Below are 25914 nucleotides of genomic sequence, written 5' to 3' on the forward strand. Positions count from 1 at the left end.
AGTGAGGCTCTGGGCATGGGAGACACCCCGTGTCTAGTCCAGGAGGCAGCCCCTGTTGGGGGAAAGCAAATTAGTATCAGGAACTGAAATGTATGTGGAACGGGTCACATTTCATTAAATACACGGGCGGTGATATAACCTGCTTTGTTTCCATTTGAAATTCATGAACACCGATGACTCATTGATCATGACTGTCTGCGTCAAGCTGATGTCATCCCTGAGGGTCGGGGGCTGGCCCGGGCTCCCTGCTTTTCCCTTCACGGTTTGCGCCCCCGCGTAGAGTAACCACCTCTAACCACGACTGTATTCCTTTTCATAATGTCACCTTCTGGAGAACTGACAGTGTCTCTGTCACCATTATATCCAACCAACCTCCTGCCTTGTGGACATTCAGGAGACACTGGTCCAGGGAACGATGGGTGGGTGGATGGGTGGGTGGGTGAGTAGACAGGTGGATGGGTGGATGGATGGGTGCTTTCCTGTTGGTTCCTTTCTGTCTCATAGGTATCAGGGAACACTTGGACCAAGAATCTTCCTTAAGATAGACATGTTTTAAAAGATACTTTGGAGGGAGATATATGAGGTCTGTCCAGAAAAAGTCCAGCCATTGTTAATGTAACAAGAATGGTTTACGCGACATCGATGTAAACTGGCAGCCAAGGAGAGAGGACTGGAATGGTCATGTGTGAACAATGACGACTTCACTGTACTAGTCAGTGGGGCGGTAGACACAGCTGAGTGAGCACGTGTACCGTGTGGCCGTCACATTCAAAATGACTGAGTGAGCAGAGCAACGAGTCTACAACAGACTTTGAGTTAAGCTTGAACATCCTCCACAGACACTATTCAGGTGACTCAGAGGCCGCAGCTGTGGGCACCTGGTGACTGGCAGCTTCATCACGACAACAACGTGCCTGCTCATGCATCACGTCTGGTGCGGAGATTTTTGATGATACATCAAATCACCCAGGGGACTCAGCCAAAATTAAAATCTCCTTTGAAAGGGAAGGTATTTCAGACCATGGATGAGATTCAGGAAAATACGGCGGGGCAGCTGCTGGCTATTGGGAGACCTGGGTGAGGCCCCAACGTGCCTGCTTTGAACGGGACCGAGGCGTCACTGTCCTGTGAGCAGTGTTTCCTGTGTCTTGCATCTTCTTGAATAGACGTATTTTTCACCTTACATGGCTGGAGACTCTCTGGACAGACCTAGTAAGTGTGTATATAGAGTTTGCCGTTAATAAGATAGTTTTACCTGTTTATTTTGCCACATTGACTGATTTGCTTGGTTTTATTTTACGTTTTAATTTTTTGCTTTGCTTGGTTTTAATTCTGTCATCTTTGTTTAGGGTTTCTATTTTTTATGTTTCCCTCATGTTTCCAATTTATTTCCTTTCTAGCTTGCTGCCATATTGCTAAAGAAATTCTTGCCTTCATTTCTCTTCATGATTTATATATTTACTGTTTATTTATAACAATGGTAATGGCTCAGCTTATAACATAATTCAAAAATATAACAATAGAATCTTTTGATCCACCCTGGTAAACCGCATGTCCTCGCTCCTCCATGTAGGATGAAGGGATTAGCCTGTAGCGTGTTATGTTTTTTTCCTTTCGCCCTAATTCCCTCCCAAGATTTTGTTGAGGTCGCTGGGAATTTAAAATGCAGATTATCATCATTCATGTGTGTGTGTAGCAGGTCACTTCCCTTCAGCACGGTACAGCTTTCACTTGTGCACTAGGCTGGACGACCCAGGGACGCGTGCTCACACGGCCGTTCACCGTACCTCGCACGCAGCTGGTTTGAAGCGCCTCTTCCCCGTCCCTGCCCCCATATTTGGTCGCGCTCGCATTTCAGGGGATCGCCGCTGAGGACTTGACTGCAGGGAGGGGAGTCCTTCCAGTTCTGAGAGTGCCAGGTGGCCTCAGGAAGGGACGAGGGCTGGCGGCATCGGCGCTGGGGTCCTCCCTTCCCACGCGAGCTCGGGAGCTGGGCCCCCACGCACTGGTGTGTGTAGCCAAGGAGACCGGGCGTCGGCCTGCGTGCCTTGTTTGGTTTTGGCAAGTGACCCGCGTTTCCAGAATTTTGAAATCTCACAAAGATATGTCTAGGGAGGGGCTTCTCTTCTGAAAATCTAAAATGCAAATAGCTTTACTTTTCTCCCCAAATTATAAAAATACTAAACGTTCAGCTGTTTGCAGGGGCCACTCTGAGTCCTCCTATGATTGAAAACAAAGCTGAGCGTCCCCGCTCTTCTGTTCATGACGCTCTTTCCTCTCCGGAAAGTGTCCCCGGCCATCTCTGAGATGTCGTGTGGCTGTCCCAGGGCGGTCCTCCGGTTTCTAAAGCGAGTCATCTCCGGGGAGCGGGGGTGTGGGGGGCTGGATTTTCTTGCAGGGGGCCCCATTTCCTCGCAGGGGGCCCCTTCCCCTTAACCATGGTGTTGTTCAGCAACCTCGTGGTTTTCTGTTTGCTGGCTGTTCAGTTGTCTCAGGATTGGCTGTGAGGCCCTGCTAAGCTCTTCCAGCCCCAGACAGTGGCACAGAGAGAGCGTGTGTCTTCTCACCGATGACGCTGTGGGCTCTCCGGGCCCGGGCACACATGCCCCGGCTGGGGGGAGGGCTGCCTCTGCCAGAGGCCCTGTGAGGCCAGGATGTGGTCCTCCTTGAGAGCCCACTGTGACAGGGACCCCTTTTCCAGCTCTACGCTGCCAGGAGCAGACCCCAGGGAGCCCCGCATCATTGCTACAACCGCTGTCCGCCCCCCGCCTCACCTCCAGTCCCAGTGAGGCTGGGAACACTGCGTCTGAGCAGCTTCCTGGGAGGCGGCGTGGGGTGGAGGACTTCAGAACCAGGGCTTCCTTTCGGTGGTTTTGGTGGTTTTGGTGGCTTCTGCACCCACCGCCCTTCCTCTGACCTCCTGGAAGCCTTCCTGACGTCAGTGCTTGACGGGCCCGACCCCCGATGGAGCCATGCTGCCCCCGTCTCTGGCCCACTTCGGGGAGGCGCCTGCCTCCGGTTACGGGAAACACGGTGCTGAGCCCCAAGCAGGGCCGGGCTCTGGATCTGCGCAGACTCAGTACGTCGGCCCCTAGTTCCTCTCTTCCCTGAAACAAAAGGTCCGCTCCTCCAGTTTGTAACCCTGCTGTAACCACAAACATGATCTCTGGCTAAGTGCAGACAAGGAAGTTTTGTCTCTTTACGTGTCTCTGACAAACAGGCCACGTGGTTCTACTTTGGGTTCCCGTGAACACTCTCTCCGCCGCAGGTAACACGTGGCTGACCCATACATGTCACTTGTTGTCACGGTCGAATTATGGGGAGTACCCCATAGAAGAATGTCGGCAGGACCCAGATTTGATGGTTGGAGTGTTGGAGAAAGGTCTTGACCCACCCATCACGCGAAGCAGTTATTTCTCTGGACAGCTTCCTGACGTCCCCGAGGAGAGGATGACAGGTAATTAGGGAGAACATGCCACAGGTCCTCCGCCCTCCCGGGGCAGGGGCGGCCCGCACACCTCATTCATCAGCGCGCGCCTCCTGCCCGAGCCAGGCGCGCAGAATGGCTCGGCGGATGCAGGAGGAGGAACGCAGTCATTCTTCACCTTTTCCAGAAATGTATTTTTGTTTTGGTCCATTTCCCAAGTAAATTATGGTCTTGTCCTCCTGGCTGCGTTGGTGGAATTCTCAGGAGCATTATTTAGTACATTTAAAAGGCAGGCAACACCCCAACATACTTAAAATGTAAAAAAAGAAAAAGAAAATAAAAGGAAAAGAGTTAGCAAAATAGAATGCTGACTCGTTTGCCTTTCCCATCGGCTCCAAGCGGCACTGAATCATCGCGACGCTCCCGTCCGTGGTGTCTGTACCGAGAGGCAGCGCAGATCACAAATGTCAGGAGTCTGGATGCTTTGAGTCCGTGTGACTCATTAGGCGTCACCCCGTGCCTCTGACGAACGTTCCTCTCAACCGGGAATTACCCTCGTGTGTGCCTGACCCCACGCTCCTCAGCAGAGAACGTCTCAGGATCTGCAAGCTAACGATGCCTGTGGTTTGGGAACTTTATTGTAATTATTTGTGCTGGACATTTCAAAGACCTGTAGACAGGTTATTAAAAGGACGCGGAGCGCTGAGGCCGTTACGAGGCCTTATTACTGGTTCTTCCCCCAGACGGCGTGTGTCTGCAGCATCCCAGAGGGCCCGCGGGGACGTCAGACACCCCTCACCTCACTTCTCCCTGCAGGTTCTGACTCTAAACATCCCTTGTTAAGACGATGCAGGCACACTGAACGGGGCGTGGGCGCCCGGAACGGGGATGAGCTCTCGCCGAAGCGGCATCGCTCCGGGAATACTCGGGACGCACTGACACTCAGACCAGCGCTCTGGCTGTCGTAGGAATGTTCGGGCCTGGAAAAAAGTGCATGTGCTGTGTGCGCATTTTCATTCTACAGACATTTCTATTTGGAAAGGAAGCCCGCGACAGAGACAATCAGCAGACATTTCTATTTGGAAAGGAAGCCCGCGACAGAGACAATCAGGATGAAATAAATCATGCCAACAGCCGTGCAGAGGGACCGAGGAAATTTTTGTTTTTAATGAAAAGGAAAGCCAGGCACAGCAGACCTGGACGAGCGTCCGTGTGGACTGAATTCCTTGTTGGGGCCAGGGGATCTGCTCTTTGAGACCAGAAGGGCTTTGTCTACTCGTCGGTTAAGACACATCACGGGGAAATTACAATTTGATCAGCAAAGTGAGTCCTGCTAGTTCTGTGAGATATTAAACCACACTATAAAGCAAATAATTAAAAGCATGAGGAGCTCGTTTTTGAAAAGACATGTAGAGGTGCATAATGATGAACAAAAAATAATATTCCTTACATGTAAGAATGCAATAGATAGCATCCATTTAGGGGACAGACCAAGCACGTAATAAATGCCGTTGGGGAGGCCTGGGAGTAACTCGGAGGCAATGAATCCGGAGGGAAACCGGCAGGGTCTGCACGAACAGGTGCTCCGGCCTGTGGCTTCCCGTCGGCCTGGCCCGCGGAGAAAGATGCAGACCGCAGGAGCAGGGCCCGCTGGCTGCCGGGAGCCCGCCGCCTGTCCAAGGGCCACCACTCGGTCAGGCGGCTGTTCCTATAGCTGCTCAGGTTCGGGACCTACTCCCTCTCCTGCCCCTTCAGGAAGGCATGGTGCTTCACAGGAAGTTCAGAATCAAGTTCATCCACTCACCCAGGACAGGAGATGACGCCATGATCCTGACTCATGCTCACCGACATGCGCCACGTGTGCTGATGAGAAGGAGCATCCCGATCGCACTCGGTGGTTCTCCGCGCCCTTCCCACCAGGGGACATTGAGCAATGACCAGAGAGATAGTTGGTTGCTACAACTCGGGGGCGGGGTGCTGCTGGCCCCCCAAGAGAGAGCCCAGGGAGGCTGCCGGGTGTCCTACAAAGCCCAGGGCATCCTGCTCTCACCATGAAGAAGGCTCCGCTCCAGAACGTCAGCAGTGAGCCCTGCGCTGACTGCCAGGAGGCGCGACGCATTCAGAGCCATGGACAGCCAATCAGCCTGTTTGGAAAACAAATTTCTGCCACTGACCCATTAGCGAGTACCAACCAGACGGTGAGGAGGGGCTGGGGGACCTTACGAAACACTCCCACCGCGCTCTGAAAGCCCGATTTGTCCACCTCTATTCTCAAGGTGGGCCCTCCAAGTGACATGAAAACCCCCTCGGCCACTCAGAACAGCCGCTCGTGTGACCGTAGGGCGAGTGTGTAGGGGACGGCCTCTGTGTAGGGCTGTTGCTCCCCAGATTCCTGCCTTGGAGTCCTGACCCCCAAGCACCTCAGTGTGTGATGTGTTTGGAGACAGAGCCTTTGAAGAGGTGGCTGGGTTAGGATGAGGCCATGAGAGCGAACTGTCGTTCAATGTGACTGGTGTCCTCGTAAGGAGAGACGGGACACAGACACGGAGAGGGAGGGCCACCTGCAGACAGCGTCTGCCGGCCACAGAGACTGGCTCTGAGAAGAAGCCGGCCCTGCTCACACCTTGACCTTGGACGTCCAGCCTCCAGAACCGGGAAGCACTCAAGTGGCTTTTTAAGCCACGCAGTCTGTCATGCTTTGAAATGGCGGCCCTAGCAAACCAACGCGGTCGGTCTTCGGTGCTGGGCATCGTACGGCCTCCTCGCCCCTGGGACGCCTGCTGTCGCGGCCGTGGCTGCCTCTCCACCAGGGCGAGTAGACTGGCTTTTCTCGTTGTGGTCCTTCCCTGACAGGTGACGAAGGCTTCTCTCTGTGGGCTCAGTGTGTCCCGTTTCCCAGGGCAGCCACAGACTTGAGTGTCCCCAACTAAAGTGAGATTTCCGTGTCCGTCCCCCCGTCTGACAGTCGGCGCTCATTCTCCCGTCTGTCTCAGAATAACTTCAGAGTCAGCTGATTTCATCTCAAGCATCGATGACTGAGCCTGAAATTCAGTCTGTGGGCCAGCCTGAGGTTTTGAAACAACAGCTTCAGTGTCAATTCCAAATGAACACAGATATCAACAGACTTTTAAAAAATGCCTACAGCTGAAAGGACATAAAAATCGAGGAGATGGGAGAAAGAGAGACACAGACAGAGACAGAGAGGCAGAGGAGGAGGGTGCGCTGGCTGATTAATCAGGTAAAACCGGCAGATGACAGAGGGCTGATAACTACAGTAGTTCTTGTTTCTGGCGCGCTGCCTCTGCCCAGCAGGCTCTCTCTCCACTCTAGCTCCCCTGATGCTCCTGATAATCACGTCAATATGCTCATGACACACAGAGCAAGACGAAGGGACAAGATGGTGAGTGGCCTGCCTGAGGCCCTAGCGCTGGCAGGACACCCACTGCTGACACCGCACCCACAAAGGCGAGGGCCTCTCCCAAACAGGCGGGATCCAGGAAGGACATCCCGCCAGCCCTCAGCAGACCGGGCGCCAAGCAGGGTCTAACGCTGGCTGTCAGTCCTGGCAGAGGCCCGTTTGCACCGCAGGGGACATCCGTGATGTGTGGGAAAGATGTGGCTGAGACCGTTCTACTGTGCAGACAGTTACGGGCAGCTCGTGGCCCAGAGCTGTAAGCAAGCAGCGGGCCACGTGGGTCCGTAGCTCCCGATGGCCCGGGCTCTCCACAGCCCTGTGTTTCAGTCCAAGAGATAGCACTGGTTTCCTTTGCTCTGGTCAACATCAAAATAATTTTAGAGAGTCCTTTCATGCAAGGGTGACTCATGCTACCTAAAACCTTTAAAGTCACCCAAGAGTGACGGGAAACTGGTGTGGTCACGCCGAGCACACTGGAAGGGCTAGGGTCTCAAGTCCGGGCCCTCCTGCGGGCGCTGGTTGGTACTGCACTTGGATAGATGGACGAAGACCGATGTTGCAGATAGATGCCAAAGCGGACTGAATAGAATTCATCACATATTCCTAACAAAACTATTTTAAGAATATTTTCTGTAAAATGATTAAATACCTTTTAAAATGCCACATTCTAAACAATGGAGGAGCATGTGAAGGGCTCCTTCACGTTTAAGAAAGAAACAAGGACAAACGCCATCTTTGTTCTTGCTGTGGGTTAAGTTCCCCACGATGCCATAACCTGGAAGGACGGGTGATGATGAGCAGACGCACTGAAGACACACGTAGTAAGTGACTGTCAGGTGCCAGGTGGGCGTGGAAACACAGGGGTGAGCCCATTAGAGACATTCCGACTGACCCACATGGAGCTCGCCTTCTGGCCGGGCAGAGACCACAGGCAAAGACTAAATAAACAGGCAAGTTGTTGGTCAAAGCCAAGGTCATGAATAAAGTCTGAAACTGCAGCACGCAGACAGAGACAGAGACGGGCCCCCGTTTGAATGAGGGGTCAGACCTCTGTGTGGAGGTGGCATCTGGCATGAAGCCTGAATGATGAGAAGGTCTGGGGAAGGACATCGGAGCCCGAGGGAAAGCATGGGAGAAGGCCCAGAAGCAGGAACCGTGGGCATGTTCTGAGGGACAGAGAGAAGGCAGAGAAGGGGGAGCCCCGGGCACATGGGGAGGGCAAGCCAGGATGAGGTCTCAGAGAAGACGGACCAGACGTGCAAGGATCAGGAGGGAAGTCGGGATTCCATCGAAGGGCCATGGGGAGCCATCAGCAGGTGCAGGGATAGATCAGGGGTGATCTGTACACACAAGGGACTATCATGCAGCCTTAACAAGGAAGGAAACCCTGTCACATGGACACCATCAGGCTGAGCAAAGCCAGCCAGGCACAAGAAGACAAATACCGTGTGACTCCTCATGTCTGGTTCTTGGAGCAGTCAGATTCAGAGAGACAGAACGAGGGGGGGTCAGGGCCAGGGGATGGGGGCAGGGGAGACGGGAAACTTTTAAAAATGGGGACAGAGTGACAGTTTTGCAAGAGGAAAAGTCCCAGAGGTCTGCTGCACAACCATAGGAATACTCCCAACATGACTGAACTGTGCCCTTAAAAATGGTTAAGATGGTAAATTTTATATTATGTCCTTTGCCACAATAAAAATACTTTTATTTTAATTTTAGAGATTGGGGAACTGTGGCAGAGTTTGAAGCAGGGAACAGACATGCTTAGATTTTTAAATATGATTTCTTAAAGACGATCTGACTCTACTCCTAAAAATGTTTAAAAACCAAATTTCTTGAAAACCTAAAGGTTAATATAAATACCTGTGTGAAGGAGACAGTGATCAGAAAAGTAGACAGACGAAAGAAAAGGAGCAAAGTCATTAGTCATGGAAAACAAACAAAGCCTGTGAAATTCAAGATCCTGTTCATAAAAGACTCAATGACTTGAAATAATAATAAATACTATCACCTACATGTGATGTCATCATAAAACACCTTGGAAAATTACTAACAGACGCTCAATACATTGTTACTGGATGAACGCACAAAATTTTAAAGCCTTAATAAGACATTAAAAAGAAGTAGACAAATAAAGTGGAGAGACAGCATGTTCTATTTTACAGGTGTAATGTGATTCCGATTAAAATGTAGTGTCCTTTTGCTATAACTCAGCCAAATGATGATAAATTCACTGAGTACAGTCCAGTGGGCGGGGACGGCATGGATTTCCGGCAACGCCGGGGGGCAGCGGTCCCAGAGCTGCTCAGCCTCTCTGGTCCCACGCAGGGGAGCTCAGGTGCTTCACGCTTCCAGCTTCGTCTCATTTTCCGGAGAGGGTCCCCATATTGTATAAGCTTCCTGTTTCACAAGACCTGGCGTCTTCTCTGTGTGGGTGTATTAAAGAATATTCCAAATGGAGAACACTAAACCAAAGCTTAGTGCCTTTAGAAAACAGAGTATTGGCTCCTGTAATAAGAAGAAGCCAAGTGGCATCGTTAAGAAGTAGAAGTAAAAATGAGTGGGTAGAATAAGCACAGCAGAGTAGACCCAGTAAAGCCTCATCTCACACGATCTTCTGAAAACAAGGGGATTGAGATGAATTATGATATAAATAATGTTGCGATAATCTGCTAGAAACTTAGAGGAAAACTAATTTGTATTCATACTTTATACCAGAATCCCCAAATAAAGGAGGTATAATTATTACAAGCATATTCATAGAGAAAAATCAGAAGAAATATGTAAGATAAAATGTTTATATGAATTACATCAACAAATACAATTAACACTGATAATACCCTTTGAAAATATTCATGCATATTTGGAAGGACTTAAAGACCCTCATAGGAAAATGACTCAAAGCCAAGTACCAAAACTATGCCTATAAAAGAAGGTAAAAATAACAAAGCAACACGTGATAAAGAAACAAATGCAAAAGTAAATGTGAAGCATGATTTTAAACTTAAATCAGAAAAAACGTTTACATGATCCCATTTGTTGCTGGTGAAGTCAGGGTGAAGCCAACCAGCACACGTGTGTGTGTGTGTGTGTGTGCGCACATGTGTGTGATGCACAGCGGCAGCCCCGGAAATCACCACAAGTGCCTGCAGATGACTGTATTGCCCCGACTGAGTGCTAACCCACTTCTCCCGCTCACAGACATTCATCTAGAAGAGTTTAAAGGAAATGATTAAATAGAAGATACCAGCTATATTTAAAAAGGCAATTGGTAACATGAGGTTTGTTAGAGGGAAAAAATAACAACTTAAATGTTGAATAACAGAGAAATAAATAAGCAAATTCGACGACTGTAATTTGATGGAATAGTTCATGGCCATTAAGCGGAACTTAAACGATCGGGTAGAAACTTGGGGCCCATATATGGTACGATACTATAAAGTGAATCTCCCGCAGTAACACAGGTACCAGAGGAACAAATGCCCACCCCAATCTGTCCACCACAGTAGAGCATGGGATGTGAAATTCAAAATCTCTTTGCCCCTTGGGTGTGTATGTGTGTGTGTGTGTGTCTGTGTGTGATGGAGGGGAGGAGAGGGTACTCAGAACTGATGGGAAACCGCCGGATATCATAACTGTTTTAAGGAAGAAAATAGAGGATTCTCCACATTTTATAGAAGAACCCATTTTTCCATACCGTGACTCTCAGAACGCTCTGCCTGTCAGGACTAGACCCTCTGAAACGTCAAAGCCGGAATGAAGATGTCCACTACCTGCAGATAAACCATGAGGTCTTGGCAGGCAATGTTTAAACATCAAAAGAATTCCAAATAAAAGCAAAAACCTCACATTCACCCGCTCAGACCAGTGTTCTTCCTTCTGGCTCTCCATCCTTGGTCACCAATTCCACGGGCCGTCAGACAGAACGTTACTTTTCCACCTCGGGGGAGAGACGGCTCACTGCAGTGTTAGCCTTTCAGGCTGAAGGCTCTGGCGCCCAGCTCCAGACAGGGGCGAATTTCTGCTGCGCACTTGAAAGTCAGGAGCAGGGATACCATGGAGCCCTCAGCAGCCTTCAGCTGCACGACACGCTCCGCCTTCATCGGCCCCGGGCCCCTGCAGCCCCACCTGAGGTCACGCTCCTAGAAGTTCAAAGTGGAACCCTTCGCTGCGAAGGAGGTGCTCTCTAACGGAGACACGTACCGTTGGCAGAATAAACACTTCTCCGTCACAAATCAGACAGAAGGCCTTTGAGCGCATGTTCGACTTCATAGCACGCAGGCGCATGGCTACCAACAGGGTCCTTCCACACATGTATCGCGGGATGGGTGGGCTTTTCCAGGCCCTCCTGAGCTGACTCCATCATGGTCACCCCGGGGGAGGGTCAGGAGAGAATCCTCGAGCTTCCTATGAAATCAGCACTTAGAGTATCCGGGTTGGGCATATGGTTAGCACCACACAGCCGTTGTTACCACCATCATCATCCTCGCCATCGTCACCGCTGTGTGTGTTTTCTGAGCCCTATGGAGAGTGTTTTGGGGCAATGTCAACAAGCTGAAAGCCAGTGTTTAGAAATGGTAGCGTTTACAAAGAGTTCCTGAAGACGCTGACCCAGGATGAGGCCGCGGACCACAGAATATCCACGGGGAAGCGTTGATGAAAGAGATACAGTTCACGGCCCCAGAGAATAAACTTACAATATTCAAGGTTAAATATACCGTGGGTGGGATCGGGATCATAAACAACGCGCCACATCTGGAGGTTTTGTCAGGACTGGATATTAATTTTAAGTTGGCAAGGCAACAGCTGGGGACCATGGGAGGGAGACACAGGGGATCTAGGAGAAAAACACAAACTGACTTCTGTCTTTAAAGAGAGGGTGACAATGATGGACTCGGTGAGCCTGCAGCTTCATAGGTTGCGACGGGCTCACCTCTCCCTCCTGTAGCCACGTGGGACTCCAGAGTGGCCTCCGCTCTGACCTCCGACTCAGCTGGGCCCAGGAGGATGGGAGCGAGCGGGATGCAAGCGGGGGCTCAGGATGTGCCTGCGTGAGGGCCTCCCCTGACCAGCCAGGAGTCATTGCCCATCTTATTTCCTAAATGTTCCTAAAACCCATCGGCGGCTCCTCCTGTCAGTCATTGTCACCTAGGATCATTCATTCACTGAAAACAACTCTTTCTGCAGCATTTTCTCTGTTCCGGGCACTGACCAGCTTCCAGACCTTCGCGGGCGGCAGGCCAGGTGGGCTCCCCGGTGGTCTCTCTGCGTCCCCTAGCTCACCGGGGGCACCGCCTGCACACTGTGATCAGAGCGACTTTCACTGTCCACATCTCGTGACCTCACGCCCCGCTCAGCCCTCCCGTGGCTCCTCCTCGGTCCTGGGGAGGGAATCCTCACCGTCGGCCGCGGGTCCCTCCCCTCCGCCGCGTCTCCTACCACGGCCCGCTTTGCCCGCTGTGCTTCCGGCCACCATGCCTCCTCCGTCTGTTGAGAACGCCAGTCCCTCCGCTCCCCAGCTGGCTAACTCTGGCTCTCACAGGCCTCACGAGCTCACGCTCCGTGTCGTGGGCTCTCACGGTGTGGTCCCTGGCTTCTCCATCCCACCGACTGCACTTGGGTTTTACAGAAGGACGATCGGACCCCTATCTGCGTCCCCTGTCCCGAGGCTTAAACCCCGTTACATCCCAACATTTAGTCCCGTGCTCAATAAACATCTATTGAGGGAATGATTGATGTAATTTATGGTTCAAATATGAAGGAACAAGAACCGGGAAGGTCACGTAACTCCCCCAATATGATAAACTGGGTACATGTGTGAGTCGGAATCTGAACCCCGAGTCTCTGATTCTGAGTCCCCTTTCTCAGGCCTCCTTACCCTGCCAGGATGGCGCCCCTTGAAGGACCTGGTGCCTAAGCGCCCAGCCCATCGCAGACTGAGCGACGGCTTCGCTTGGTCCAGCTGCCTGGCCGGCGGTCAGCCAAGCGTCAGGACACGGCTGCAGATCAGCATCCCGGGCCTGAACCCTGTGTCCACCATCGCTCTGCAGCCCCCGGACTCCCCAAGAATAGGACATTTCTCTTTGTTTCCACAAACTTCTCTGACCTTTCATTTGCATGATCTAAAAACAGTCTGTCCCGTGTAGGAGGCACCAAAAGAATGCACCTTGTCTCAAGGGACCGGCCCCTCTCGAGGTGGCGTTGTCCTCGCCGGTGCAGAGAAAGGCCGCCGCAGTCCGGCTGCTATTAAAGGCGCCCAGTCAGGGCACCGTCCTGAGGCCACCAAGGAAGTGATTAATGTCCTGACAGGGTGATAGATGATAAACATAATAGAACTTGAAGGAAATTAACGACCCTGTGAATCTTTAATAATGGTGCGTACCGTCTAAAAGAGAGCGCCCCATCACAATGGCTTTTCAAAGCCAAGGGAGCTTCGGGCCAGCTGAGGAAAACTTCGCGTGTGTATGGACGAGGGATGGGGAGGCGCAGGACATGCAAATAATGAAATTTGTCAGAGTGGTGGGGCTGGGCTGGAGCCTTATTTTAATTTCCTTTAACGTTATCATGATGGGGGTTGGGAGCAATGAAATCTTTTAAAAATAAAACACCCAGCGGAAGGCTGTCTTTTTCAAAATATATGTATGTTTTTCATGAGAATATAAAGACTAAGTTAATGTATGCCTTTCCCTCTGCCTCCAGCAACAAAAACCCTCTCTGTTCCACCCTGCAAATGTAAGCTACATGCAGGGCCGCGGTTCTGGAGGTTTTCCCATTAAGGGTTTGGGAAAATGCACACTCTCAGCCCAAGAGGAAAAGGTCGGATGCCAGCAGGAAGCCTGCCTGGGGGACAGTGGGTCATCAGGACACCCCAGCCCCGACTGACCATCTTCATCTTCGGGGAAACTCCAAGCAGAGCCGCTGGAGACGCCTGGAGGCAGGGGCTGCCGCCGGGAACAGGGACTACTCAGAGTGAGTCGGTGGGTCTCCCGTGCGACAGGACTCGTGGCCTGGAAGATCCATCCGGCACGCCGCGACCTTTAATTAAATTCCCACTCCTTCACACCCTGGCTTGTCTCGCCACTAATGGAACAGGGATATTACTTAAGATCATAAATAAAAGGCCTGTGAAATGAACCATTCTGGGGTGGCAGCCACAGAAGAAGACCCCGCTGACCCGCACAGGGTCGCCTGCTCCCGACAGCGGCCACCGTGTGAGTCCCGGGCTCTGACGCCGGCCCATGTGCCAACGCAGAGGCTGCCTACCTACAGGAGGTGGGTCATCTCAGAATCACATCTAAGGAGGGACCTTGCCTGCCCGCGTTTGCAAACTGGCCACCATCCTGCTTTATGATGACGCAGTGACCTGAGTGCGCTGACGACGCCCCCTCTGCGTTTAGTTTACGTCTCCGAGGAGCTGAGAGTGATCTCCCATGATGACAACCTCGGCATAAAAGGAGCCCCCTGACCCTGAGTTTCTCAAAGGTCAGTTTTACTCTCCTACGGGCAAACTGTTTCTCCAATTTAAAGAACCTCTTCAGATGGCGTCTCTGAAAAAATGACCGGGTTTTATCGACATGAGGCCACCCCCCCCCCCCCCCAGCCAGCAGGAGAAAGACGGTCCCTCTGAGTCACCTGACTCCGTGTGATGCGACGTGCCAACCTGTCAATTTTGCCCCACAGCCCCATGGATGCCCCGCTGGGCACCGCGCAGTGGCACGCAGACTGATACTGTCCCCGGCCACCAATCTGATTGCTGAGCGATCCAGTGCTGGGACAGAGACGGGGGGGGGGGGACCCACTTTGCAAACTAGGACTTCTAGAGAGACTGGGGGCGGAGGTTCTGCTTGCAGCCCTTCCTGATGTCAGCGGGCATTTTCCATCATTAAAAAGGGACTTTCGGGAACAGGGGACTCTGACAGGATGACGGGAGTCCAGCGGAGAAACAGTACATCCTCATCCGAGAATATCCTCTACAGAGAAAAATAGGTCGCGAGAGAGTTGTCTGGGAAGAAGGAAGTGGGGGGAGGCGTGTGGAAGACAGCAGGCCATTTCGGGGCCCCCTTGGCCCCATTACTGGGGCGTTGTCACCTGCTCTGGGGAAACGCACGGAGCCACAGCAGCCCTGCTGTCCCGCAGCACCGGTGCCTTCAGCCCTCGTCATGATACGTACAGAGTGCGGAGCTGCTGTTCCCGCCTGGCTGCCAGAGAGCTGTGGCCTCTGCGCGCTGGGGCCTCCGTGTCCCCACTGAACAACAGCGGGACCGATGACGCTCCGGCTCTGCCCCGTCTCGCTGCTCTAGCACAAGGCGCGAGTTAGTTGCTCTCTGGTGCTACTGATTCAACAGCCACCCTTCTGGGTGTCACCAAAGAGTCTCCATGGTGGGTGTCCCAAGGTCACGGTCGTTCTCATTACGGTAAGTAAGCTTTCACGGTGCATGGCAACCTGAGCTTACAGCTCCAAGCTGGGCGCAGACCCCAGTCAGGATCGGAAGCAAGCCAAGCAGAATGAACGTTGTCACTGTAACATAGAAGTGACACCGGCAGGACCCGGGGTGCTGTTAGCTGAAGGTCTTCCATCTCTGGCCCTCACTCCTCCCGCCTTGTGAATGGGGTCAGGGCCACAGATCCCCAAGGTCCTGCATGGGACACAAATAACTGACCCAAGCCTTGTGCGCCAGCCCCTTGGGGACGTGGAGGAGAGGTTTGTGCAGAGTGGTTTTGGCTGTGCGGGCGTGACAGAGGCTAGGACATAGAAGAGGGTCATCATTGAAAACGTTCACAGGGCAGGGCCGTGAGGCCACCAAAGGTCATCAGAGGCATGGGGACCTGGGAGGCCCAGCTGCCCACAGAGGCCAGGAGCCCAGCGTGCCCCCTGCAGGGCACAGGGAGGGAGAGACGCTGAAGAGGTGAGATGCGGACCCTTCTTTTTGTCCCACGGACACAAGGAGCCCGTGAGGACTGTGGGCAGGGCCTGCTGGGGTGAAAGCCGCACCGCCCGGTGCTCCGTCACAGGACCGATAGGTGGCCTTGAACCACAGCTCGCCTTTGCCTGAGGGACCCCGGTGCCACATCATCCCAGGGCCCTGCATTCAGAGGACCCGGCAGGTAAAGGGGACCAAGGCCGTGAGTGGGAACCCTGGTGGGGTGCCTGCCAGGTGGGATTTCAGCCCAAGGTTGCCATCCTCGGGGACCTAGAGCGTTAGAACTGTTTAGGTGCCAAACTGCTGTGACGAGCTAGGACTCCAGGAAAACGGGCAGCGTCCTTGGGAGGCCCCCACTGAACAATGACACAACACAAGCAGAGCCACCGGCCGCCACCAAGCAGAGCACCGCGTGCTTAGCCGACAGGAGGGACAAGAAGAGGAGGTTTCCCTGTAGCCTGTCGACCCACTGGCCCCAAACGGAAGTCACTCTCGGATGTAAAGGCGCCGATGAGGACGAAGGGTGAGCCAGGCACCGAGCGCCAGTGTCGTCGGGGGAGGGGCTCCGCGCCAGCCGGGGTGATAAACGTCTGTCTCACGGCTGTTGAGGGTTTTACACACGTGGCCGTTAACAAGGTGGCGGGGTGACCACGTCACAAAGAAATGCTCTAAATCTCGGCAGAGGGGCGCGTTCCTGTCATCTGTCTTCTTCGGAGTTACTCACCTTACATGGACAGACTGGCCCCTTGTTCCGAACCTGCGACGTGCTTCTGTCACAGGGCCTGGCTAGGGTCACCTGGGAACTCAGCTATGACAACGTGACCACAGTCAGAACAGAACCACCCGTCTTGTCCTTCAGTTTTTCTCGGAAGGGAAGCTGAGGAACAGTTTCTAACCGATTCTCGCACGGATGCAGGCGCAGCAGGAGAGGGGCCGGAGCGGGAAGCCGTCTGTCCTCCCGCCCCGTGGCCCGCCGGGGAGCCGCACCTGCCCACCCGGTTAGTTCGGAAACTGCGGCAGAACTGACGCAGGGCAGCCGTGTCTGCTCCCAGCCCGGCCCCTGGCGCCCCCGGGCTCCCCGCACCCAGCCCGGCCTTCCGTCTCCTGCTGGCCCCGAGCTCAGGCTGCTGCGGAGCCAAGCGGGGGCTCGTTCACGGCGCCTCGGGGTAAGGCCCGGCAGCCAGTGTTGAGGGAAACGGGTCTTTCTTTACAACAGCCCGGCCTGGGGGGCACCGGGGCCCCTCCTGCTCTGAGCCCTGTTTCCCCACGACACCCAGCACTTCCCCGGCTCCCCACAAGGCTAGAAGCCGAAACCAAGCCCAGCAGTTCCCCGTTCCTTATCTGTCGGCTCTCCCCTGCAGCATCCGGGGTGCCATGTCATCAGCCTCCGTGTGACAGGCCAGGAAGGGATGCGCCGAGTTGCACTGGGTCACGGTGACGTCCTGGAGGGCACGGGTCCTAAGGGAGTGTCCTCTCCGCATGTCCTGAGCTCCAAGGGTCCAGAGAGAGTCAGGTCTGCAAGGCGGAGCCCTTGGGGGCTGCAGAGTCAGCCGGAGCGGGCACGGTCACGGTCACAGCCGCGGTCACGGCAGCAGCCCGCCTGCTTCCTTAGCGGCCCTGCCTGCAGCCCGCACACCTGCCCGCCGCCTCCCGCGCCTCCCGCCCGGCCGCTCAGCCTGCTGCCCCGCCACGGGCCTTCCTCCCGCTGCTCCGACTGCTCCTTCTCCCCTCGGAGCCCACGGCGGACTGGGGGCGCCCTTCCTTCGTAGCCCCCCCCGATGGTAGAGGCGGACCCCGAGCGCCCCACGCCCTTGTTACGGAAAGTGTCTCACCCCTTACCCCCACCCTTCCCCCCGGGCGGCAGCACAGCTATTATCTAGCTACCGGCTGCCGCAGACATGCAAAGGCCTTAAAAGCGGTACTATCTCCTCTCCCAGCCCCCAAACCACGGGCTGGGGGGACTTTAGGGGTCCCGCCCCTGCTGTTACAGGGATGCAGCTCTCAGGAGCACCCCCACAGACGGAGCGGCCACGGAGCCCCGGGTCCCGCCCAGCGCAGGCCCCTCTCTCTGGTCCCGCACACAACCTCAGCCTTGGCAGTGGCAGGGGTGTGTTCCCGGTCACCACCCGCCGAGCCTCGGGGGGGTGGGGGGCTGCAATGGGCCCAGCGGGCGGGCGAGGTCGCCAGCAGCGCTTCTGAGCACCCGCCCGCCGCACACACAGAGCCACGCGCTGCGGGCTGAGCCCTGCCTCCCACGGGGACTTGTTATTGCTTTCAGGTGGCGGCACGGGCCTGGGCAGGCGCACACGTGGAGGCCCCAGCAGAGGGCCTGAACCCCACATCAAAGAGGGAGGGAGGGAGGAGAGGACCTACCGCCCTCCTGTGTCCTTGACAGAGCGAGCTTCTGAACCTCCCAGCGCCGAAGTAACAGGAGGCTCTTGAGGCGGGGACGCTGCGTGCCTGATGCCCAATATAGACCACGGGCATCTGAGGACCCCACGCCCTCCCGCCACCTGTGTTCACGTCAGCAGCAGCGGTGGGAGTCCCCCTTGTGTGACATCCTAGCACAGGCATCAGAGTCGGGCCTCGGTGCGGGAGACTCGCTGATGCATGTTGCATTGCATACATTTTCCCTCCACAAGACGTTCGACAGGCGACATCTGAACGTGCCCCCGTGACCCTCCCATGCGGTCACGCACCTGCCGCCTTCCAAGGGAGCAGACACCTGACCCCACCGTTTTGTGGGGCGTGCCATCCAAAACGCTCCCGAGAACTTACAGACATGGTCCACCGGGACACTACCGTCGGCTGGAGGCCCCACCGCGTTTCGTCACCTGGCTTTTCTAAAGGAAGGCATAATCACAACTGTGACGGTAACCCCGGGTCCCGGGCCCTCCGGGGCCGGGCGCCACCTCGGGCCTTGCCCGCACGTTCTCAGCTCCTCCGCGTAAGAGCCCTGTTTACAGATGTGCGCACAGGGGCTGGGGGCCGGGGACACCTCTTGCCTGCGATCAACCGTTGGTGACACCCGGAGCCGGGGCAGGAAGACAACGGACGCCGGCAGCTTTCACCTTGTCTTTAGGCTCAGTCCCCCTTCTTGTTCCCCATAATCCAGAAGAACGTTCTTCAGTGACTGATTCCCCCACCCCCGAGATACGTCTCACTCCTGATACTTCTCTAGGGTTCTAAAATCTAAGGCCGTCCACAGGTTCTCCATCACAGCCATTATTTCCTGTCCTGAAATGGGAGGGAGCAGCTTTTTCGTTTGCCCATCGTAAATGCAGCCAGACGGAGTCCAGTCCTGTCCCTGAGGCTCCGGCCAGGAAGGTGACCTTGAAGAAGAAGGCCTCCCTCCTTCCTCAGCCCCGTCCCCCCGTCCCGCCGCGTGGGCTCGCAGCTGCGCTCTGCGGAAGCTTTTCCCCCAGGTGTTCCTAATTTGGAAGTTATTTTCCATTGCACGTGGGCCCGTCAGGGTTGAAACTATCCGACTCCAGCATTTTCCGTGGCGTGGAGAGCTTCACAGCGGTCACTTCAAACACAGGATTGTTTTCTCTGCTCCTTTAAGGCTGTTCTATAAATCAGGGACTCGGTCGTCAGTAGCCCTCTGGCTCCGTGCACCGTTTTCTCCGACTTTGATGTCTGGCAGTGCACGGAGCTATTTATGCCGAGAGCACGTACAGGGATGTTTCTTAAGCAGACTTAAGCGTAGCTGTTATGAATATTTTTCCAGTTAATTTCTCTTCCACCTTGGGACCTTCATGTTTAATGTTAAACAGATCTGTGCCAGCTCTTTAGGGTCATCCCTCTGCTCCACCATGTCCCACAACCCTCCCCAGCCAGGGTCCCTCCCTGCCATGCCTTTCCCCCTAGCCTACCTGCCCTTGGGACATTTTAATTAATATATCCTAATAACCATGTTAATATTAATACATCATGTTAATCAGGAATAAATCAATTTTGTGTCTTCTCAGGACATACTCGCATAACTAATCGGGCTTGTAAAAAATTACATTCATTTGAAGTTACACGGAGTTTTTTATTTTGCTCTGCTTCACCAGTTGAACATTATAAAGGACAACTAAAAATGCCTTTCCATGCTTATCCCAGATAAGCCATTGTCTCCTCTCGGTGTTGCCTTTCCCGTGGCAGGAGGATGCCACTCTTTATCACAAGTGGCTACGTGTCTGGTCCGTGGTGCTGAGACAGGAGCTGTGTGGATGATCTGCTGTCTAACATGCACTCACATGTTGATAAAGAACGCACTTAGCAATGGCTCATGTAATGAATTTTTAACGGCTTCCTTGGGAAATAATTTTATGTCCCCATATGATTTTCCTGCCTCTCGTCTGAAATTTCCTTTTGACAGATTGGATGGCTCAGGAGGGCGGTCCCTTCACAGGGCACTTCCTGTTGCCAGCAGGCAGTGGCAGAAAGGGTCATGACACCTGAGGGCAAGGACGGGCCTGCAAGGGGCAAAATTACAGGGGCCGCAGGGCCATTCCTGCCTCTGTGCAATTCACAGGAGATGGCATGCTTGCTCACTGGCCGAAAAACAATCAAAATTTTACATGGACAAGATTCGTTTTGGACAGCGGCATCTTCAGTATGATTTTTGGGGGTGGTGGGGTCTGTCTCTGTTGCCTGTAAGAAACGGACACGCTAACTGTCCATCGCTGAGTCTGCTGGGCCATCTGTCCCCTTGAGGTGGCATGAGGACTGGAGAGCTGCTACCACACCACCAGGGAGGCCAGGACTTCCTGATCCTCTGAAGATCCCCCTGGACCTGAAATGACTGAACCCCGAAGATCTGGCTCTTCCAGACAAACGCAGGAGCCGGCTGGGAGAGTCGTGACTGTCTGCGGCGGCCACCAGCCATGCCCGGGCTGGCCCCCTCTTAAGGGAGAAAGACCCTAACAGGGCTCGTCACCCGGGGGTCCTGCCCACCCTCCCCGCCCCCCATTTCTCTTCCTCCCTCCTGGTGTCAGTGTTCCGCCCCCTGCATGAGAGACCTCCCCTCCCTTCGAGGACATGACTCCCCCTCTCTGTGCCATCTGGGCACTTTGTTGGCTCTCTGGTTAGAGACCTGACTCCACTTACCCGGATCTGTCCCCTAAGCAACGGGCAGTCCTGCAGCAGGATGGGGGCCCCTGCTCTCAGGGCCAGGGCCCGACAGCAAGAGGGGCTCAGTGAACACCGACTGCTGTGCGCGCGGCTGCAGGGCGGCTCGGTCTCCAACTGCGACGGCTCCTCAACTCTCCAACGTGACAAAAGGCACCGTGGCTTCAAAACTCAGACCTCAGGTTATTTCGCAAACCCCTGGTAAGGTACTCCCGCAGAGCATGGTCCGAGGAGTCCCTTTACAAAATGACGTCTGGAATGCACAGGGCCCAAAGGTCCAAAAGGTCTCCAAAACTCTCACTCCGAAAGTCAGCTGTGTTTGCTACTCACGGTCGAGTTTCACGGTGCCTTTGACATAAACAATTCAAGTCTCCTGAGCCCAAGCCTGGGCACATCCTGGGCCAGCGGGGGACGCAGCCCACGTGGGAGGAAGGGGGCGCGCTGGGAGGCCCCGAGCCCAGTGGGGGCCCTGCTGGGTGGAGGGTGGCCTACCCGGAGCACAGCTGTTTAACGTGCACAATTGAAACTCGTCATTATCAGGAAAAACTCTATTTCACAGGCGTCAACATGCAATGACATTCCAGAAGTAGATGGGGACATTCAAAAACCAGTGTCTCTGCAGGCTTCACCAGGTATCTCAAAATGCCCCAGAAAGGCGGGGGATGCGGGGGCACCCCTGCTGTGGAGAGGAAGGACCTGCGGCACCAAGGAAAGTGAGGACTCACTCGGGGTGCGGATTGGGGTGCCGGGCCTGGGATCCGCTCCAAGGGCAGGGCTGGGAGCGGCCACGCTGTCCTGTGACTATTCTCTCTTCCCTGCCCCCAGGGCTGTGACTGCCGCCTGCATTCTGATGACCCCGGATGACTGCTCTGTCCCAGGACCCTGCCCACACCCAAGTCCTGTAGCTTCCCCATCTCCAACCAGACAGACGGAGCCCCCGCCGCCCACCCCCACGGCGCCCTGTCTTGATCAGCAGCAACAGCCCCTCAGCGTGTCTGCATCCAGAAACCGAGGGTACTTGGCGGAGCCACAACCAAGGACTATCCCGCCTGAGACGCTTTCAGGCCCGACCTCTCCCAGCCACCAGCGCGGCAGCCCTAGTTCAGTGACGTCACCCTCCTGCCTGAGCTTCTGCGGCAACTGCCCAGCTGGTCTCCGTGATCTGAACACTCATCTCCCAGACACTCCTTCCCTGCCAGCAGTGGCAAACACCTAACTTCTGCCTGAAGTACCGCCCTGGCCCCTCACTGCAGACAGATTCCGGGGACAGCTCCTTGGGGCAGGGGGCGCCCAGGCCCCTGGCCACCCCTCCGGGTCCATCCTGATGTCCGGGACAGCGAATGAGTGTGACTACAGCCACAGGTCGTTACAGCAGAAACAATCTTCTGTCGAAATTAGGGACCAATGACCTCCGACCGTCCTCAGCCCGCTTTGGGCAAGACTCAGCTTTCCTCGGTCCTGTTTGCAGAGGAACGATCGCTTTAAGACAATGTTTCAATATCGCAAACAAACTCCATTTTTCAGGATCTCCCTGTTTAATGAGAAACAAATGGCAGTACCATTACGCTTCTCCCAAGAGGAACTTGACATCCTGTCTGAAACAGAACGAAATTGTCGTTGCTGAAGATGACTTCCTAAGGAAGTCACAAGGAGGTCGTGTGGTCGCATCAGCAGGAAAGGACAGGAATAAAGGTCATCTATGCTCCAGGCAGAGAGTAAATTCCACGGAGAATCTGTAGCCCTGTTTTCCCCTGTGTGCCTTTTAATTACGAACTAGAAATAAAGAGAGAAAAGTCTGGAACTGCAAAATAATGTAGATGACGTGAGGGTAGACAGACTCCAGAGAGACCCACCAGCCAGCTGCCCTGCCCAGCGGGTGCCCGGCTCCCCCCAGCTGGGACCCGGCCAGGGTTCTGCTCGGTCCCTGGGAGCTCGTCCTCTGGAGACCCGGAGCCTGCTACGTGAGCACCTCCTCTTCCTCTGCTAATTAGACCTTTCAAAATCAGGAACCTCGTGCACTGAGGTATTTAATAAATACTCAGCGTTGATGGTGATTTATACGGGCTTGTTTGCCAAGGCCATTTAAGCCCTAATGCACTTGGGTTCGGGCCCAAGTCCAAGCAAGGGCTCGTGTGCAGTTTTGATGTGTTCAGTATGTGGGGAATTTGTTTTTCCTCTAACTGCATGGGGTTGCTCAAATATTTCTGTTAATAACTTTTTAGTAATCTCTTGAGTACTGAGAATCTGAGAACCCTGCCTTTTAGGTGCACGTAGAGCTTTATAAAGCATTTTTCTCTTCCATGGGAGCCCTTTTGTTCCTTCTCGTTACCTCTCCTCCTTGCTTCCTTAGCATTTCCTTTGCTTTCCTTTCTTTCCTTTTATTTGCCATCAGTGGGTCTCTTTTCTCCCCCACAAGACGAAGGCACTTTTCACCCTAAGGACTGGGATCCTCGGTCCCTAGCTACAGATAAAGGTGGGAATGGGGTGGCTGGTGGCACCCACCGTAACAGAATCGGTGATGTGCCATAAAATTCTAAGCGTCAATCCAGCCCAGGAAAAAGTGAAGCGCACTTTGTATTTAACCCTTTTCTCCATAAGTGACACTCGTACCCATTTTACTGCACTTGCCATCTGTCGTCCCAGTCAACACGTCCCGTGACCGCCCGGCCCGGTGCTTACCCAGCGCGGCATCCCGCCCCACGACCTGGAGAGGGAGCCACCGGGGCAGCCCCGTCGGTTCGGCTGGTTCTTATCGCTTGTTTAGACTGTGACCATGGCCATGGCTCCCAGCAGCTGGCTGTCCCGGCGGGCACTGGCCGTGAGCCGCGGACAGTGCTCCCTCTGACGCATGGTGACCCACGAGGTGGCCGTGGTCAGGAGACGAAGGGGGAGGTTCTCTGATCCCGTGCCCGGGGCCTCCGCAGCGCAGACGGGGCTGGCACCCCTACACGTGTGCATCACAGCCTAGAGCATCGCTGCCCTGCAGGTGCTTCTGGTTTCATTCCCGCCACGCGGAACTGGTGCCTGGCCTCGTGGGAGGCTAACAAGCCACCTGCTGCGACCTCCTCGTTCCCGTTAGTGTATCAGAGCGTCCTGGAAGCTGCAGAGCTGGCTGGGGCAGCCTCGGGGCACCCACCCGAGGGGGCCCGGAGGCACAGAGCTCCCTGTCCAGTGACGGACCCCCGCGGGCCTCCCCTCCTCCGTGGGCTCCTCAGAGCTCTGGGCGGAAACCAAGCTGCACCTCCCAGACCCCGAGGGCCTCCAGAGCCCGTAACTTCTAACCTTTCACTGCTTGCGGCTTCCAGTGACACCCTTCGTTCTTCATTAACGGAAAAGACAAAACAAAAAGCAGACGCGCGGAAAAATAGAACCCCTGCATCCCCCACCACTGCCCCAGAACGCTCGGTGGCCTGACTCCCTCCACAGCCCCGCACTGAAGCACAGCTTCAGAACGCACTTCGTGGGGCACCCACCCGCACCCCCACCCCTGCCAGCTGCCGAGCCAGCGCCCTTCGCCCACCAGGGACGGGGGTGCTGGCTGGCTGGGTGGTTCAGGCCACAGCTTCGCCGTCCCCGATGAGAGCAGCGCCGAGCTCCCCGAAGCGCCGTGTCTGAGCAGGTGAGAAGCTATTCACACCGTGTCCCAAGCTGCTCTGTCTCCCCAAAGTACACGCAATATTCAGAAAATGGTCACCGGCCTTTTTGCATGTTTGTAGTTATGTGCTTCTCTCTCCCCCATTTTTTGGGAGGAAAAAGAAAGAAAAACAGTTCTTGGAACATACAGGTGTCCTTAGAAAACAGTGAGAAGACCAGGGTCGTGTGGAAGCACAACCAGCTGACGTGTTATTTACACGCCTCTGATAACGGCAAGGGCAGACTTTGGAAATATAAATAAAAATGTTTAGACTTTCGTGTTCGTTCACAGGATACCCCATGTGACCAGAGCCCAAGAAATTGTCTTCTTGAGGCAAAAGGTCATGGAAAACGGACCTGTGCCCCCCCCGCCCCCTAGCCCCTCAGCCTCCTTCCCCCTCCGTCCGGCTCACGGAGTGAGTGCACGTGATCTCCCTCCACACAGGTAGAAAGAATAGTCTCTTGGAAACCGGCCACAGCTCCTCCCTCCACGCGGGTAAGGCCTCAGGCACCCCCACCTCCAGCCGCAAGCTCCCTGGCTCAGCCCCCACCCCCAGGCCCACCATCTCAGTCAACCCAGGCCGCCGTACAAACAGACGTTTCTGGAAGCTGGGAGCTCGACCTCAGGCTGCTAGTGTGGCCGGGCTCTGGGGAGAGCTCGCTCTCGGACCTGCGGACGGCCACCTTCTTGCTGGGGCCTCTCTGGCAGAGGGAGCTCTGCTGTCCCTTCCTCTTCCCCTAAGGGTACCAGCCCTGTGGGGTCAGAGCCCCCCCCTTATGACCTCACTGAACCTTATTCACCACCCTAAAGTCCCTGTCTCCGGTGTAGTCACATGGGGAATTGGGGAGGGGGCACACAACATGGGAATTGGGGAGGGGGCACACATCATAGGAATTGGGGGGGCACACAGTTCAATCCACAGCACCCCCCTTAAAACAGCCTCAGGCCTTGAGATTCTCCCATGTGAGTCAGGCCTCATGCTCCCCAAATTCCAGAAGATGGGGGTCAAGCTCCCTGATGAGTCCCACTGAAGAGCCCTCACCTGACGCCAGGTGTACACAGGCCTGCAGGAAGCATCCCGCCCCATCCCACGCAGGAGAGGGGGCCGCTCGCCACAGCAACAAGGCTCCCCAAAGGCACCCAGCTCACCCTCCTGCAGCCCCTACCCGGACTCCGCTCCCACGGGCAGAGCTGCTGCAGCGCCGTGCCGGGTCCCTCCCCGGGGCCTCTGCCGGGCCCGCTGTCCCCGTTCTGCTGTCCTCCGCTAAGACTCGGAGGCAGAGAGGGCTCCTGTCCCTACCCTCCGACCACGACATCTACTCGGCGGTAAAAGCAGACTACAAAAGAAAATTTATGGCTTCATACCCCTTTAGCTTTATTAAAGTAAATATTTATAGAA

Source organism: Furipterus horrens, unplaced genomic scaffold (assembly GCF_987537825.1).
Source record: "Furipterus horrens unplaced genomic scaffold, mFurHor1.1.pri manual_scaffold_1, whole genome shotgun sequence".
Taxonomy (NCBI): domain Eukaryota; kingdom Metazoa; phylum Chordata; class Mammalia; order Chiroptera; family Furipteridae; genus Furipterus; species Furipterus horrens.